Source organism: Aedes albopictus, chromosome 3 (genome assembly GCF_035046485.1).
Source record: "Aedes albopictus strain Foshan chromosome 3, AalbF5, whole genome shotgun sequence".
Lineage (NCBI taxonomy): Eukaryota > Metazoa > Arthropoda > Insecta > Diptera > Culicidae > Aedes > Aedes albopictus.
The window spans coordinates 417,900,543-417,918,278 of NC_085138.1; the positions used below are offsets into that span (position 1 = coordinate 417,900,543).

General features: G+C 39.6%; 1 protein-coding gene across 1 annotated transcript in view; it reads right to left on the reverse strand.

Annotated features, from left to right (window-relative positions):
* LOC109403142 (protein O-mannosyl-transferase Tmtc3) overlaps positions 1 to 17,736 on the reverse strand; it is an 804,586-nt gene that overhangs the window by 481,877 nt on the left and 304,973 nt on the right. The gene's annotated exons all lie outside the window — the stretch shown is intronic.

The window sequence follows — 17,736 nt, forward strand, 5'->3', positions numbered from 1 at the left end:
TACAGGCTGGAAAGACTTCCAGCTACAGGCTGGAAAGACTTCCAGCTACAGGCTGGAAAGACTTCCAGCTACTAGCTGGAAAGACTTCCAGTTACAAGCTGGAAAGGCTTCCAGCTACAACCTGAAAAGGCTTCCAGCTACTAGCTGGAAATGTTTTCAGTTACAAGCTGGAAAGGTTTTTAGTTACAAGCTGGAAAGACTTCCAGCTACAGGCTGGAAAGACTTCCTGCAACAGGCTGGAAAGACTTCCAGCTACAGGCTGGAAAGACTTCCAGCTACAGACTGGATACGCTACCCCAGCAAAGCAGCTTTGCTTTGCTTTGCTTTGCTTTGCTTTGCTTTGCTTTGCTTTGCTTTGCTTTGCTTTGCTTTGCTTTGCTTTGCTTTGCTTTGCTTTGCTTTGCTTTGCTTTGCTTTGCTTTGCTTTGCTTTGCTTTGCTTTGCTTTGCTTTGCTTTGCTTTGCTTTGCTTTGCTTTGCTTTGCTTTGCTTTGCTTTGCTTTGCTTTGCTTTGCTTTGCTTTGCTTTGCTTTGCTTTGCTTTGCTTTGCTTTGCTTTGCTTTGCTTTGCTTTGCTTTGCTTTGCTTTGCTTTGCTTTGCTTTGCTTTGCTTTGCTTTGCTTTGCTTTGCTTTGCTTTGCTTTGCTTTGCTTTGCTTTGCTTTGCTTTGCTTTGCTTTGCTTTGCTTTGCTTTGCTTTGCTTTGCTTTGCTTTGCTTTGCTTTGCTTTGCTTTGCTTTGCTTTGCTTTGCTTTGCTTTGCTTTGCTTTGCTTTGCTTTGCTTTGCTTTGCTTTGCTTTGCTTTGCTTTGCTTTGCTTTGCTTTGCTTTGCTTTGCTTTGCTTTGCTTTGCTTTGCTTTGCTTTGCTTTGCTTTGCTTTGCTTTGCTTTGCTTTGCTTTGCTTTGCTTTGCTTTGCTTTGCTTTGCTTTGCTTTGCTTTGCTTTGCTTTGCTTTGCTTTGCTTTGCTTTGCTTTGCTTTGCTTTGCTTTGCTTTGCTTTGCTTTGCTTTGCTTTGCTTTGCTTTGCTTTGCTTTGCTTTGCTTTGCTTTGCTTTGCTTTGCTTTGCTTTGCTTTGCTTTGCTTTGCTTTGCTTTGCTTTGCTTTGCTTTGCTTTGCTTTGCTTTGCTTTGCTTTGCTTTGCTTTGCTTTGCTTTGCTTTGCTTTGCTTTGCTTTGCTTTGCTTTGCTTTGCTTTGCTTTGCTTTGCTTTGCTTTGCTTTGCTTTGCTTTGCTTTGCTTTGCTTTGCTTTGCTTCATGGACTCTGTATACATTTTGGTCCACACATTCTATGAACCATGGTGAAAATATTTATACGACCAGTGGTTCTCTATGTGATTATGATACCTAGGCCTCGTTCGAGGAAAGCCAATAAACACTTGACGTAGTTCCTCACCACTTGGGCAATGATTGGTATTTTGCATTGAATCCATTGAAATTCGATATTTGTAAAAACTGGCAAACGTCAAAGAACTATCAGTTTCTGCATGGCGCAGCAAATGTGCAATCCCCAGCAAAAGTACATGCGAAGAACATCACATTGCTACAAAAAAGTACGATGATTGGTGGGCATTAGTATGGGACAAACATCAAATCCTCGCTCCAGTCGACTTTTTCGATTCCATTTAGGTCCCATATGAACTGTACTAAATTTCAACGCAATCGGTGAAACTATAATTTAGCGCAAGCGGTTCAAAGCTTGCATAGGATTTACTATGGAAAAAGTTACACTTTCAGATAAAAAATCCCAGTGGTCACCCATTGTCTCCTTAATTCAAATCGATCAACGCTTCTTGTAGAAAAAACATTTATGAAACTTTCCTTCAAAGACCACAAAACGATTGGATGCTTGTGGAAAAAGTTATTGATTTATTACCGATTAGTGAACCAATGAACGGCTTTTTGTTTTGTTTTATCAGCAGCACTGTAGCTGCTGCCTTGGCTGCTGCTGTTTCTGGGGGTGGTGATGCCTCCCGCCACCCCATGCAACAACGGCAGCAGCAGTGCTGCTGATAAAACAAAACAAAAAGCCGTTCATTGGTTCACTAATCGGTAATAAATCAATAACTTTTTCCACAAGCATCCAATCGTTTTGTGGTCTTTGAAGGAAAGTTTCATAAATGTTTTTTCTACAAGAAGCGTTGATCGATTTGAATTAAGGAGATAAAGGGCGACCTCTGGGATTTTTTGTATGAAAGTGTAACTTTTCCCATAGTAAATCCTATGCAAACTTTGAATCGCTTGCGCTAAATTATAGTTTCACCGATTGCGTTGAAATTTAGTACAGTTCATATGGGACCTAAATGGAATCGAAAAAGTCGACTGGAGCGAGAATTTATTTTTTCCATACAAGCGTGTCCCATACTAGTGGGCATTTTTTTTATTATCGTACAAATTGTGCCGAAGGGTCTCAGATTTACATGAAAACTTTTCCGCAGGCTGGGCTCATGAATATAAGAACACAAAATAAAATTGAGGAAAATTCAGGGTCGCCTATTTTCCCGGAAAACTCAGGTGGAACTTTTTTGTTTTCCCCTGACACTACTTACTTTGAAAAATCATAACTCAAGAACGAAGCATCATAGAAACATAGTTTTTTCTAGAAAATGAAAACAAATTTTCTCAGAAATCAAAAAAAAAAATATGAACTGGAAAAAGTTTTCCACAAAATTCTCACAGTTGAGAAAATTCGTGAAGAAACGCCGGAAAAACAATGCCCGAAATCGTGGAAAATTTTCAAAAAAATATTTTTGAGAAGTTTATTTCATAAGCTTTAATCGCTGAAATTTTTGGAATGCACTTTATTTTCTTTTTTGTGTTATTGCCAATTTGGTTGAAAAATGTCCAAATGTATCATATGAGCCTTTTCTTCGAAAAATCATCGTAGACACAAAGGTTTTTAATGAAAGTGAAAGCAAATTTTCTCAGAAATCAAAAAAAAAAATATGAACTGGGAAAAGTTTCCCACAAAATTTTTCACCGAAAATTCAAAAAGAAAAGCCGGAAAACTATTCCCGAACTTTCAAAAAAATATTTTTGAGAAGGTTATTTCATAAGCTTTGATCGCTGAAATTTTTGGAATGAACTTTCTTTCTTGAGTTATGGTTAATTTTGTGAAAAATAACGATGTACGCATATATTATAAGGTCATAACTCAAGAACGAAAAACAAGTGCATTCCAAAAATTTCAGCCATCAAAGCTTGTGAAACTACCATCTCAAAAATATTTTTTTGAAAATTTTTCGCGAGTTCGGGCATAGTTTTTCCGGCTTTTCTTTATGAATTTTCACAACGGTGGAAAACTTTTTTTTCATATTTTTTTTTGGATTCCTGAGAAAATTTGCTTTTATGTTCTAAAAAAACTTTGTTTCTACGATGCTTTAGTCTTGAGTTATGATTTTTAAAAGAAAAGGCTTATATGACAAATTGGAAATTTTTAAACAAAATTGGCCATAACTTAAAAACGAAAAAAAAGTGCATTCCAAAAATTTCAGCGGTTAAAGCTGATAAAATAGCTTTCTCAAAAATATTTTTATATTTTTTTTTCGAGTTTGGGCATTGTTTTTCCGGCTTTTCTTTACGAATTTTCTCAACTGTGGAAAATTTTGTAGAAAGTTTTTTCCAGTTCTTATTTTTTTTGGATTTCTGAGAAAATTTGCTTTCATTTTCTAAAAAAAACTTCGTTTCTATGATGCTTTATTCTTGAGTTATGATTTTTCAAAGTTAGTAGTGTCAGAGGAAAACAAAGAATTTCCACCTGAGTTTCCCGGAAAAATAGGTGACCCTGAATGTTTCTCAATTTTTTTTTGTTAATATATCCATGAGCCCTGCCTGTGGAAAATCTGAGACCCTTCGGCCCAATCCCGTTCGGTAATAAAAAAATGCCCTAGTTCAGAATTGGCTGAGCGTCTTAAAATAGAATCCTTTCCGTGATAATTTCACTTCCCTTTTTAAACGAGAAATGCTAAGAACAATCTTTGGCAGTGAAGAATGGTATATTACCACCAGATTTGAATCGTACACTCACTTCACTACACTCTACGGCGCACCAAGCGTCTCCATATGCTGAAAGCAAAACTTGAAGTGAGTACGCATCGCGAGATTCATTCAGGAGACAATTTTATTAACCACCTTAAAAAGGTAACGATTCAACGGTAGCAAGATGTTTAGTCTGCATGGCGTTCATGGACCTAGTACTGCAGTAATAACTTGTCAACCTATTTCAAAATTGTTCACTTTGACAAGAACATGTATGTCAGAAAATGTTAACCCACTTTCAACTGAGCATCCGAAGTATAGCTTAACGAAAAAATGTTTCACCTAGTCAAGACATCCTATCAATAGTCTAACAAAAAGTACAATTTCTAAGAAAAAGAGTTGCTACCGACAACAGCAATCACCGGAAGAAAGGCGTAGAAAATGGCAACCACCAGTACACGTCGCAAGTACCTCCGTCATCGTCGTAGTCGTCGTCGTCGTCAACGTTGTCGCCGTTTCCGTCAATTGCTGTAGGGTGCAATTTCCGGCTTGGCACCTGCCACCTGGTTGCCCAATTTCCTCGCTGACGTGGCAACGACTGCACAGCGACAACCATGTTTTACAACTGTGCTGATGTGACACTTTCTCCAACTACACCATCATACATTCGTTTTTTGCTGACGATGCCGTTTCTCTCTGTTGACGCTGCCATCACCCAGCATCAATCAACAACAGAGATCCAACGAACGAATGAACGGCCGACGGTGACGACGACGACGTGAATGCGGTGAACATTGCCATTACCGTGTGTCGCATTTAACCACATCTCATTAAATTCATAGCAAATAACGGTAACCAGCACTGAGCACATACCTTGGTACATTCACCGGTCCAAATTGCTGACCACACAATCGTACAAACAGATTACATTACCCATGAATGCTTAATTCGACAGCCATTACGCGGGGACCGCGACGGGGACGAGTTGACCGACACCGAAACCCACTAATTTGGATTCCGAACCCGAAAAAAAAAATCCTCGACACTTCTGTGACACTGATAAACATGCAACTGGTACCTGACCTGACGACTCCGGCACATAAAAAGCGAATTACATCGGTAGCCTCAGCTTACAGGACATTTTCCTAGAACCTAGACTTCTTGTAGACCGAGGAATGAGACTGACCGCGGCGGCGATGACATAAAACACATGCTTGTCCGAGCAAACAGAGAAAAACCGTAAAAAAAACCCTTCCCATTAGAATCGGTTCACCGCTAGAAATTACACTGACCAGAGCACCACCACAATAAGGCAGTCGGTAACGTGGCGATGAGGGTCAGAATTTATGCAAATAAGACCAACCACGAACCATCGTCGTTTTTTGGGGTCATCATTTTTGTTGCTGCTGGTCTAGGCAACCAACGTCACGAGAAGTTTCTTCGATGAAGTACAAATGTGACAACGAAGCAAATTGACTCAATATGGGAAACGAATAAGGGAGGGGAGTTGGGGATGCGCAACAGATCAGAAGCCGTCACGGACGAATGGACGGCTAGAGAATGGGGGTGACGACACCCGTTTGGAAATCGGTAAAAAAATGAATAAAATGCAATTTTCGGGGTATTTTTTTTTTCTTGTTTATGGGTAGTATGAAGATTACGAAATTTTTTTTTGTAGTTGCTACGGATGCGGTATTTTTTCATTGGTCCTAATGTATAGACGGTATTTTCTTATCAGTAACTGCGATTTAAAAAAGACACGGACACGTTCAATGCTTCCAGTGAGCTATTTTGCTCTTTGAAGGAAGCACGACACTAGACAACGGACTAGCATGCAACGCCCAGTGGCACAGCCGAAAACTTTTCCTGACAGCTGCGGCGGGAATCGAACCCGCGCTCCTTAGCACGATGCGACTAAAGGCTTGGTGACCTTAGCCGCACGACCACGAAGCCACACGAATTGTCATTTCTGCGCAACTGCGTCAAGACATACCGAGAAATTCCTTCTGAACTGCAAACAGCCCTTATACCAAAAGCGGTGATGAACGAACTAGTTGAAAGTTTTCCGCCTGGTGGTTACAGTTCTGAGGTTTGTTCCGTGTGGCCGTTGTCTTGTGTTAAGGTAAAACCGGACGCATTTACTCAGTTTTTGGTTTTTGCCTTTCTCGTACACCGAAGTGTACTGAAAGGCTATATGTTCACCCAAAAAACGAATTTTCGGTAGAAGGCTCGGAGGGTCAAGTCACATATACAAATCAACTTAGTTCGACGAATAGAGATGATGTCTGTATGCGCAAAAAAGTTCACTCATTTTTAAGCGACTTCCCATTTACCGATTTTTCGGATTATAGCTCGAATCAAACAAGAATTTCACCGCATTGTTCGCTATTAAAAATTATTCGAATCGGTCGAGGCGTTCCAGAGTTATGGCGGCGATTTTTGTAACTTTTTGCATGGTTGACGAAAATGAACACTGAAGACCAGTAATTCCACGATGTCCAAATTCAAGATGGCGTCTCACAATTCAAAATGGTGGTTATTTGATGGAGTTTTGGGCTCTAAAACCATTCAATATGGGTGTATCTGGTATGGAGAAGAAGTCTGGAGTCCAAAAATGACGACCAGAATTCCAAGCTGCCGAACTCAAATCCAAAATGGTGGCTCAAAATTCAAGATTGCGGCTGTTTTTCAAGAGTTTAATGCTCAAAAATCAAAAGCCAGTTAAATGATATGATATTCATAAACTTGAGTTGTGCTGAAATGTGTTTTCGAAGGCACGAGAAAGGAACCATCACCGCTAGGTGGAATAATAAAGGTTTTTCACTTCAAATCAGCAAACGAAGCATAATAAAAAGCGGAGGACATTTGTTTTTGTTTTACAAAACTTTATTTTCTTAGAAGTCAATGGTTGCATTCAAAAAATCCCATGAGCATAGGCCATTCATTCTACAAATCTTCATAATGATGTCGTGTTATATTACGAATAAGAGTTATTCATTTTGTGGAGCGCACCTGGTGTGATGGTTAGAACACTTGACTATCACGCCGAGGACCTGAGATCGAATCCCACTCCCGATAAACTCTAAAAATGTGAGTTCATCCTTCGGAAAGGAAGTGAGGTCCCGAGATGAACTAGCCCAGGGCTAAAAATCTCGTTAATACAGGTATAATAAAAAAAAAAGTCATTCATTTTAAATAAAAAGTAAAGATATCATTACGAAGTTAACCCTCTAATACCCAAATTTTTGATTTTGATCTAAATATCATTTTTCGTCATCTAAAATCGATTTAAACATGTTTTGGAAAATGATTCTTTTTAATTCTCGATTTCGTGAATTTCAGTTTTTGAATTTTCTAATTTTTATTTTTGAACATCCCCGCACTTTTATATTTTTCCTGGAAGCCAATTTGGGGAACAGATTTTTTGAGATGAAAACATTTTGAGGTTTGATAATTATTGTTGAAATATTATTATGTTAAATTTTTTTCACAGAAAAAAATATTTTCCGTGGAATTTTAAGGAAAATAATTTTAGAGTGTATTCCATTCCCTTAAACTATTAAACAAGGATCGAATGATTTGGGAAAAAAATAAAATATGTTAATTGTAGCGATTCAATACAAAATAAACAACGACTTCTAAAGGATGACTAAAACATGAATTTTACAATGATTTTAAAAAAATGTAAAAACGCCTTAAAATACACCAAAAAACATTTTGAGATATACAGAACAGTCCTAAATATCAGCCAAAAATATAAGAAAATTGATTTTCCACAAAACAAAAATTACAAAAATGCTCCAACTATACCCCGTCTAAAGGCGGGATTGGGTATTACAGGGTTAACAAGTAAAAGAAGTTTGTATCACGATTAAGTTGAATTCGTCCTAAAGGAATACTCAACGTAGCAAAATTTTAAAATTAAAGAAGTACCATTCTCCTGAGATCCCCACAGACTTCATATAAACTCTACTGAAGGCCCCATAAGCCACCAGAGAGCTCCTCAAACTACTCAAAACATCTTTAAACCCCGTAAACAACCCTTAAATACTTCTGAAGCCCCCTAAAACCAACTAAAACCTCCTGAATTCTACTGAAAAAGCCTCCATAGACTTCCCTTAATCTCTACTGAAGCTTTCTTGAAGCCCCCTGAAACCCATTAAAACCTCATATGGCACCCTTGAAGCTTCTCAACAGCCTTGAAACCGCTTAAAGCCCTGAGAACTCCGTGAGCTGTTCGTTAATTTTCCTAAGGCTTCGTAAAACCCCTGAAACCTACTCAATTTTTTCCCTAATAGAAAAATATGATACAACGTGCTTAAAAACTCTTTCGGGCTATCATCTTGATTAAACAAGGTATGATACAATCATTCACCCTATCAGCAGTGTATAATACATTTTTATTAGGGTTCTAACAACTTGAAACTGTTTTGCAATATACCTGAGGCTCTCCCGAAAGTATCTGCAGCCCGAAAACCCCTGAAACGCCTTGAAATCGGTCCGAAACCTTCTGCAGATCTCTTAAGAGCCCATGTCATGACAACCTCACAAACCCTTCTGAAACTCATGTTGTTCATATGTTCATATGTTTTGGTAATGCTTACCAGGGAATTCTTTATTCGTTCATGTATGCAACCGAAAACTCGTAAAAAACATCTTCCAAAGTGTTTTTTTTTAGTAGATGTCAACATATTCAAAGAAGTGTAATCAGTTTCGTACCTTTTAATTCCGCCCTATGTTGCTTATCCTTTGACAGATACGCGTATTTCGACTACCACTTGTAATCTTCCTCAGTGTCAGTTATCCACTGACACTGAGGAAGATTACAAGTGGTAGTCGAAATACGTGTATCTGTCAAAGGATAAGCAACATAGGGCGGAATTAAAAGGTACGAAACTGATTACACTCATTCGAAGAGGGTATTCTGCTTAGAGGGTTCGAAAAGTCGGTACAAGATATTTAAAGAGTTTTCATTGACATTTCAGGATTCTGATTTCAATAAGGACATTTCCTGATAACTCTTTCATGTACATTGCGTGGTAATCCAGCAAACATCTCATAAACACTTCTTTAGTAAGTTTCATCAGTGGCCTTTTCAGAACTAAATTTTGGATTGTAACTGAAAATAACCAAAAAACTCCTACTTTGGTTTATCAAGAAATTCCGCAAAAAACACTCCTGAAAATTCTATTCTCCAGGATATCTGAGTGACTACCGAGAGCTATTTGCGATTGAAGTTTGGAAGCAATGTTTGCCTTGGTTCTGTAAAACCTTTTACTTTTCATTGTAAAAATATGTAGCAGCTTTGAGGCTTTTTGGTGATTTCTGGAAGATCTTGCAATCCCAAAAGAGAATGATTTCAAATATGACCCAAATTTAAAAAAAATCTTCTTCATGGAAGAATTATCGAAAAAGTTGAGGTGTTGGTTGGAAAACTCTTGAGGGAATTAATGGAGATTTCCGCCAAGTTATATGTTTCCTCCAAAAAAGCTGAAGGAAAACTTCCAGACATTTGTTTTGAAGAAATATCTGCAATTCAAAGTCGAAATTTGCGTAAATTTTCTCGAAAAAAAACTTATCCGAATGAATTCAGTACCTCCAAATGAATCTTTGTGGAAGCTGTAGGCAATATTCCCGAAAAAGAGAGGCAAGTAGATTTTTAGGTAAAACAGCTGGGGAGTTTTCTTTTAAAATTTAATTTCAACAATTTTCATCTGGCACGAGGATTTCTTCAAAAAAATGTGTGGATCGCTTTCCAGAAATATTGCAAAAGAATTAAGAATTGTCCTAAACTTAAGTATAGACGTGTGCTTCGAAGTACATTTCATCGGCGGCGGCGTATGTAATTATAAAAGGCAGCAGCGGTGGCGATCTTAAATTAATAAAGGATTCCTTAAAGTAGAAATTCCCAAATTCACACGTCTCTTCTAAGGATATTTTTACATTTTAGACCAGTTCAGTAATGGAAAAATCCGAACTGGTTACTCAAGTTTTCCAAATTCCAGTGCTTTTACGTTTTGTCGCGTACAATCGTCATCCAATGGAAAAATGAAGTGACTTAGTAATAAAATATTTGGTAATTTTCAATTTTTGATAAAGGAAAATATCCATCGAAGGACCAGCAAGTTCATGGACCTTGGATCTAGGGGTAGCTTGAAGATTTCTAATGAACTTTTTTCAATAACTAATCAAAGAATTATAGTTATTCGGATGAAACTGCTGGGTGAAATATTTTTTATGAGTTCAGTCAGAATTTCTCCAAAAATTATACCGAAATTCAGATTTTTTTTTATTGCAGGATGCATTCCAAAATTGTTTTTGGAGTTCCTCAAGAGATTTCTCAAAAAATGTCTCTGTTTATTTCTCCAGGGGTTGCATTACCCGAGCAGAAGAAAATATCAACAGCATAATAAAATATGATATTTTGGCCTACTAACTGTATAATGGAATCAATAATTTTTATGTTATTAGCATGACATATTATGCTATAAACTTGTCTGTCATAAGCGGCAAAATAACAAATATCATAACAAAAAAATGTTCCTAGAAGAATAGTTCAATAGCATGTTTTGTTAGATCAATTACATCTTAATAACAGGAAATTTGTGAACTTGTAACTGTTGCGTTATTCTTCATCACATATTTGTACATTCTCTATAGCAGAATAATAACTAAACATGTTCTAAAACAAAATATATTATTGAAATGTTATCTTGTGGATATGCCCCAAAAACTTGAAAATAACAAAATAAGATTGCCCAACAAAACATGTTATTAAAAAGATATATTTTGATAAGTTAACAATAACAAATTATGATATAAAAATAGGCTATGTGATTATGTTGTTATCAATTTGCTATTCTCCTCTGCTCGGGTATTAGCTTACCTTGAGATTTATCAAGACCTTTCTTCTAGCGGTTTTAGAAATCTTGCCAGAGACCCTACAGGAATTGCCTCAGAGACTCGTTCAGGAAAACCATCAGGCATTCTTTAAAAATCATTTTTTTAAGGAGCTCTGTTGCTTAATTTCCCTGTGTAAATTCCTTCAAGGAAAGAAAGTGCTTTAGGTATTATTGTCTCCCAATTCCTGTCAGATATTTTAAAAGAAATTCTTACAAGAATTCCTCCAACAGTATCTCCCTGAGTTCTTCCATTCATTCATTTATTTAGTTCACATCAAATTCATGATAATACTGAATCAACAATTTGCCGCCATAATACTCGATTTGCAGCTGCAGCTCTCCATCCTCGGTCACGCCCAACACTCGCCAGATCACGCTCCACCTGGTCCGCCCATCGTGCTCTCTGCGCTCCACGCCTTCTTGTACCAACCGGATGGTTAGCAAACACCAGCTTTGCAGGGTTGTTGTCCAGCATTCTTGCAACATGCCCTGCCCATCGTATCCTTCCGGCTTTGGCCACCTTCTGAATGCTGGGTTCGCCGTAAAGTGCAGCGAGCTCGTGGTTCGTCCTTCTCCGCCACACACCGTTCTCCTGTACGCCGCCGAAGATCGTCCTTAGCACCCGTCGCTCGAAAACTCCGAGTGTTTGCAGGTCCTCCTCGAGCATCGTCCATGTCTCGTGTCCGTAGAGAACCACCGGTCTTATTAACGTCTTGTACATTACATTTGGTGCGGGGGTGAATCTTTTCTGACCGCAGTTTCTTCTGGAGCCTATAGTAGGCACGACTTCCACTGATGATGCGCCTTCGTATTTCACGGCTCACGTTATTGTCAGCCGTTAGCAAGGAACCGAGGTAGACGAATTCTTCTACCACCTCGAAAGTATCCCCGTCTATCGTAACATTGCTGCCAAGGCTTGTCCTGTCTCGCTCAGTCCCACCTACCAGCATGTACTTTGTCTTAGCCGCATTCACCACCAGTCCGACCTTTGCTGCTTCACGTTTCAGGCAGGTGTACTGTTCTGCCACCGTTCCAAATGTTCTGGCTATAATATCCATGTCATCCGCAAAACAGACAAATTGGCTGGATTTCGTGAAGATCGTACCTCGGCTGTTGAGCCCGGCTCGTCGCATAACACCTTCCAGGGCGATGTTGAATAGTAGGCAGGAAAGTCCATCACCTTGTCGTAGTCCCCGTCGAGATTCAAATGAACTGGATAGCTCACCCGAAATCCTTACGCTGTTCTGCACACTGTCCATCGTTGCTCTTATCAGTCTAGTCAGCTTCCCGGGAAAGCTGTTCTCGTCCATAATTTTCCATAGCTCTGTGCGGTCGATACTGTCGTATGCCGCTTTGAAGTCGATGAACAGGTGATGCGTTGGGACCTGGTATTCACGGCATTTCTGGAGGATTTGCCGTACGGTGAAGATCTGGTCCGTTGTCGACCGGCCGTCGATGAAACCGGCTTGGTAACTTCCCACGAACTCATTTACTTTAGGTGAAAGACGACGGAAGATGATCTGGGATAGCACTTTGTAGGCGGCATTCAAAACGGTGATCGCTCGAAAGTTCTCACACATTAACTTGTCGCCTTTCTTGTGGATGGGATAGATTATCCCTTCCTTCCACTCCTCCGGTAGCTGTTCGGTTTCCCAGATCTTGACTACTAACTGGTGCAGACAGGTGGCCAACTTTTCCGGGCCCATCTTGATGAGTTCTGCTGCGATACCGTCCTTACCAGCCGCTTTGTTGTTTTTGAGCTGGTGGATGGCATCCTTAACTTCCCTCAGCGTGGGAGTTGGTTCGTTCCCGTCCTCTGCTGCACCAACATAGTCATTTCCTCCGCTGCCTTGGTCCTCCGTGCCTACATTCTCTTCGCCATTCAGGTGCTCGTCGAAGTGCTGCTTCCACCTTTCGATTACCTCACGTTTGTCCGTCAGGAGGCTCCCTTCCTTATCCCTGCATATTTCGGCTTGCGGCACGTAGCCTTTGCGGGATGCGTTGAGCTTCTGGTAGAGCTTGCGTGTTTCCTGTGAACGGCACAGCAGTTCCATTTCCTCGCACTCCGCTTCTTCCAGGCGGCGCTTTTTCTCCCGGAAGAGACGGGTCTGTTGCTTCCGCTTCTGTCTGTATCGCTCCACATTCTGTCGGGTTCCATGCTGCAGCATTACCGCCCGCGCTGCATCCTTCTCCTCCAGAACCGCTCTGCACTCCTCGTCGAACCAATCGTTTCGTCGACTCCGTTCTACGTACCCGATAGTGCTCTCGGCTGCGTTGTTGATGGCTGCTTTCACTGTACTCCAGCAGTCCTCTAGAGGGGCCACATCGAGCACACCCTCGTCCGGCAACGCTGCCTCGAGATTCTGCGCGTATGCGGTGGCGACATCCGGTTGCTTCAGTCGCTCTAGATCCTACCGGGGCGGCCGCCGGTAATGTACGTTGTTTATAACGGAGAGTTTTGGGCGCAGTTTAACCATCACCAGGTAGTGATCGGAGTCGATATTAGCGCCACGATAGGTCCTGACGTCGATAATGTCGGAGAAGTGCCGTCCATCAATCAGAACGTGGTCGATTTGCGATTCCGTTTGTTGTGGTGATCTCCAGGTGTAACGATACGGGAGGCTGTGCTGGAAGAAGGTGCTACGAATGGCCATGTTCTTGGAGGCGGCGAAATCGATGAGGCGTAGGCCATTTTCGTTCGTCAGCTGGTGGGCGCTGAACTTTCCAATCGTCGGTCTGAATTCCTCCTCCTGGCCTACCTGAGCGTTTAGATCCCCTATGATGATCTTGACGTCGTGGTTTGGGCAGCGGTCGTACTCGCGTTCGAGCTGCGCGTAAAATGCGTCTTTGTCATCATCAGTGCTTCCGGAGTGAGGGCTGTGCACGTTTATTATGCTAATGTTGAAGAATCGGCCCTTGATCCTCAACCTGCACATTCTTTCGTCGATCGGCCACCAACCGATCACGCGCCTCTGCATGTCGCCCATCACTATAAAAGCTGTTCCCAGCTCACGTGTGTTGCCGCAACTCTGGTAGATGGTATGATTACCTCTAAACGTTCGCACCATAGATCCTGTCCAACACACCTCCTGCAGCGCTACGATTCCGAACCCGCGGTCCTTCAGTATATCGGCGAGTATGCGGGTGCTCCCGATGAAGTTGAGAGATCTGCAGTTCCACGTACCGAGCTTCCAATCGCAAGTCCCTTTTCGTCGCTGTGGTCGTTGCCATTGGTATCGGTTCGCATTCTTCTCTTGTTGATTTTCCGGTGCTAGTCTTTTTTACGGCTGGCTCGCAGGGCCTGACACCAACCCACTAACCCAGGGAACTGGGCTTACCTTCCCGGAAGCTACGGGTTCTGCATTGGCATTTCCTCCAACTACAGTGCTAAATAGCTAGGCTCGAGCGCCAGTCTTCGCCGGGGGTGGTGTTTTTAATGGGCGCCCAGGAGATAATATTTTACCTGAGCTTCCACCCCCCCTGAGTTCTTCCAGGGTTTGCTTTAAGACATCCTCCAGGAATCCCTTTAAAAATTTATTTAGAGATATATTCAAGAATTCCCCCAGCACTTCCCAAACAACACACATGTTATAATAGAGTTACGACAGCGCAAGTTTAGGTTGTATAGAAGTTTATTTCACGTAATTCTAACATTGTGTTGAAATAACGTAAAATAAACTTCTATACAACTAAAACTTGCGCTGTCATAACTTTTATATAACATGTGTGTTACTTGGGTTTTGTCCACAATTTCTGCACAGATTACCGCAGCTGCTTCTAGAAACCCCTTTAAAGGCTCCTTCGGAAATCTCTCTGAGGTTTGGTTCAGTAATCTAGAAATCATTTCAGAGATTTTCTCAGAAACTTCTCCAGGAATGTTTCCTTGAATTCCTCAAAAGTCGCCCATTCTTGTAATTTTTCCAGAGTCATCTCATGAATTTCTGTAGGTATTCCCCAGATTTTCCTCCAAGAGCTCCTTCAACTATAACTTCAGAAAGTTTCGTTTAGGAATCTCTTCTGGAAATGAAAAAAAAAATGAAATTTTCAAAGGTATCTCCAGAGACTCCATCAGAATTTTCCTCAGGTAACCCTTGATGATTTGTTTCCAGAATGGTTTATGTAACTCCTGAAAGAATATTTGATGGAATCCCAGCAGATGCTTCCGAAGGAACCGCATGAGATATTGAAAAGAACAAACCCTCTAGAAATTTCTTGAGTAACCACTGACAAATTTTAACAAGAGATTCCTGGAGGAATTAGGAACCCTTGGAAGAATTTCCAAAAGAATCGCTGATTTTCTAATATTATAAAAAAAAAATCAATGGAAATATTTCTGAGGTAATCCGTTGCTAACCTTCTTGAAGAAAACACGAAACTACTGAAGGAACCGGTGGAGATAGTTCTTAAGAAATTCCTGAAGGGTTCCGTGGCGAAACTTCTAAAAGAATCCTTGGAACATTTGAATAAATCTTCTAACTTATTCATGTAGAATTTCCCGTAGATACTCCTGAATAACCCCTCAAAGAATATTCAAAATGATCTCAGGAAAATTTTTAAAGGAATATCTGCTATAATTACTAAAAAAACATGAAATAACTTCAGCACGTATTGCTGAAGACATTCCTTTCAGAGATTTATTGTAGAATCCTTGAAAGAATTCATGAATAACTTTATATTGTCCCTCTCTTATTGGGTATTTCCGGTCGAAATTAATATTAGGCGGAATTACTTAATCAGTCCTTGGCCCAAACCAAGGACCGAAACGTGGGAAGCCATAAAGTAATTCCGCTTGAAATAAATTTCGACCGGAGGATTACGCTTTACGCTTTGAGGAAAGAGGGTGTTGAGCAAAGTGTGGAAGCCCATACACAAATATTAGGGGCCCAATACAAAAAGTGTGCTGCAAGGGAAAGGAGGTTGAAATGGACAATTTTTGCGTAACCTAAAGTACCTAAAGTATGGAATTTCTATAAGGAATCAATGGAGCCCTTAAAAATAGTTAACTGAAGAAATTCTACAGATAAATTATGAGAACGCCTTCCTTAAAATATTGCTGAAGGACTATTTAAAAAAAAATAAGAAATTTCTGGAGAAATTCCTCAAAGTTAAGAACTCATGATTTTTTGAGAATTCATTCAAAATTTGTTTAGAAATTTATTCAAGAATTTATCCTCAATATGTTGTAAATCATCCAACAGAGATTCCTTCAGCAAAATATTCGATGGTTTTTCAGAAAATCTTCCATTTTTTCACAAACTTTCTTAGGGGTTTTATTTTAAAAATGCCCCTCTGAAATCCTTCTAGAAATATTCTACAGAAAATCAGTAAATTTTGCGTATTTTTTTAAATCCTACAAGAAATGTACTATTTCTCAAGAAATCATACAAGGATTGGAGTTTGTTCAGGTATTGTTTTGAATATTTTAGTAAAGATTGAGATTTCTTCCGTTAAAGATTCTAACAAAAAATACAAAAAAAAATAAAAAAAATGCATGAGTTGCTTCAAAAATTCTATCATGAATTTCTTCTCAAAATTGTCTGAGAATTCTTTCAAAAAATTTTCTAGACATTTCTTCAATGAACCCTTTAGAAAATTCATCAGAAATTCCTACAGAAATGAGTTTTTGACAAAATCTTCCAAAACTTTCTGCAGAAATTTCTCAAAATGATCCCTTTGAAAATATGACCAAGCATTTCTCAAGATATTCCCCCCAGATATTGTACACTTCGAAGAAATCACTTATTATCAAAAAATTCTTCAGTAAATCTTCCAGATATTTCACAATTTCCTCCTGAGAGTCCATCAGGAAGTTTTCCCGGAATAAATTTGAAGATCCGTTCTGACATTACTCCAAGTTTTTTATTGTAAAATCTTCCAGAAATTCTTTATGAATTTCTACCATGAATTCTTACAGAAACTGTTCTAGATATTTCGATCGATTCTTTGAGGAAACCGTCCAGAAATTCCTCGAACATTTTCTTCAGCGACTATTTCAGAATTTCCTTCAGAAAAATCTTCAAGAGTTCCTTCGGAATAATTCTCAAATATTTTATCAGTAATTCCTTCATGGATTCCATTAGAAGTTCTTCCAGTCTTCTCCCTCTTCTTATTTGTGGCTCTACGTTCCCACTGGAACTTGGCCTGCCACTAAATTCTTCCAGTGTTTTCTTCAACAAACTGATTATAGCAAAAGTAACGCTTTTGCCAAAACATCTTATCTGATTCATCGCTTTTAATAGTTTAAGTCAGCTTTTAATATTTTAACATTTGTATGATTGGAAAGTATAAGTATCATAATAAATCAATTTAGGTTCCATGACGATTATTGCTTTCATTTAAGGTGATAAATAAGCCTATAATCTCTAGAACCTTTTCGAACCGCTGTTGGGAGAATAAAGTCTTTGCGTCTAATCAACTGAAGTTTTATGGCGTAACGCAAATAAAGAAACGGGTCAAAAAACCAAAATTCAGCTCATTGGACACTGTGGCCTTATTTCCTCAACAATAAGTGCCAAAAAGAGGATTCCCTGTAGTATTTTTCAAAAAGGCCTTGAAGTTTAGATAACTAATTTGTCAGTGAATTCTGATAGTTTTTTGTACACTATTCCAAACTGTTGGAGTGATTTAAGGAAAATAGTGGTTAAATGATTTAAAGCTCGGCAGCTTTACGGAACGTGTTCTTTTTTTTTTTTTTTATCTGTATTAACGAGATTTTTAGCCCTAGGCTAGTTCATCTCGGGACCCACGCTTTACTTCCCTTCCGAAGGAAGAACTCACAATTTGCGAGTTTGTCGGGAGTGGGATTCGATCCCAGGTCCTCGGCGTGATAGTCAAGTATTCTAACCATCACACCAGGTCCGC